We start from the raw sequence: 1,477 nt of genomic DNA, 5'->3' as shown, positions 1-1,477 counted from the left end.
AATTTCTCTAAGTCACTTCAATCTATTATCGAACACGCACATAATTTCTGCAAGCCACTTTAATCTATTATCGTCCAAGTACAAAATTTCTGCCCGCCACTCGAATCTATTATCGACCACGTACATAATTTCTGCAAGCCACTTCAATCTATTATCGACCACGTACATAATTTCTGCAAGTCACTTCAATCTATTATCGTCCAAGTACATAATTTCTGCCCGCCACTCCAATCTATTATCGACCACGTACATAATTTCTGCAAGTCACTTCAATCTATTATCGTCCAAGTACATAATTTCTGCCCGCCACTCCAATCTATTATCGACCACGTACATAATTTCTGCAAGCCACTTCAATCTATTATCGTCCAAGTACATAATTTATGCCCGCCACTTCAACATTTTATCGACCACGTACATAATTTCTGTAAACCACTTCAATCTATTATTGAACACGTACATAATTTCTGCAAGCCACTTCAGTCTATTATCGAGCACGTACATAATTTTTGCAAGCCACTTCAATCTATTATCGAGCACATACATAATATCTGCAAGCCACTTCAATCTACTATCGAGCATGTACATAATTTCTGCAATCCACTTCAATCTGTTATCGAGCACGTACATAATTTCTGCAAGCCAATTCAATCTATTATCAAGCACGTATATAATTTCTGTAAGCCACTTCAATCTCTTATCGAGCACGTACATAATTTCTGCAAGCCACTTCAATATATTATCGAGCACGTACCTAATTTCTGCAAGCCACTTCAATCTATTATCGAGCAGGTACATAATTTCTGCAAGCCACTTCAATCTTATTGACCACGTACATAATTTCTGTAAGGCACTTCAATATATTATCGATCACGTATATAATTTCCCAATAAATTCTGCTTTAATTCTCTCTCAATACATTACTCTCGTTTTCCAACATGCAAACGATTCAACTGCATTGACTACAAGCCACATCAATCTATTATCGCCCAGGTACACAATTCACTGAGTTTGTCAACAAATTCAGTTTCAATATTTTTTCAATACATTCCATTAGAAACCTCATTACCTTCTGACCTCCCCCCCACTCACACACACAAAAAAAAAATAAAAAAAAAATAAACAGAAATTCTCTGGTATCCAAACGACCTCAGAAAACCGTAATTTTCTCGAGACCAGGAATCAGTAATGTCTCTCGCAAAGAGTGATTTTTCCCATTGGTTGAAGAGCGTCGAGATATTTGCTGGAGTCAAGGGGGAACAGCTGGCGAGATGAGAAGCAATACTCACGGTTTTCTCGCTGATTCTGATGACGGAATCGGGGATTTTTCTATCACGTTTCTGAAATTGGTTGATCTCAAAATTTACCAGATTTGGAAGATATTTTATTTTGAAATTCTTTTAGGAGTTTATATAACATTTTTTAAACTAGCAAAAGATAATAATATAAATATTTTTCCAGATGCTGTGTAGTTTAA

The sequence above is a fragment of the Palaemon carinicauda genome, unplaced genomic scaffold, assembly GCF_036898095.1.
Source record: "Palaemon carinicauda isolate YSFRI2023 unplaced genomic scaffold, ASM3689809v2 scaffold86, whole genome shotgun sequence".
NCBI classification, from domain to species: Eukaryota; Metazoa; Arthropoda; class Malacostraca; order Decapoda; family Palaemonidae; genus Palaemon; species Palaemon carinicauda.
This window is presented reverse-complemented; position numbering follows the sequence as displayed.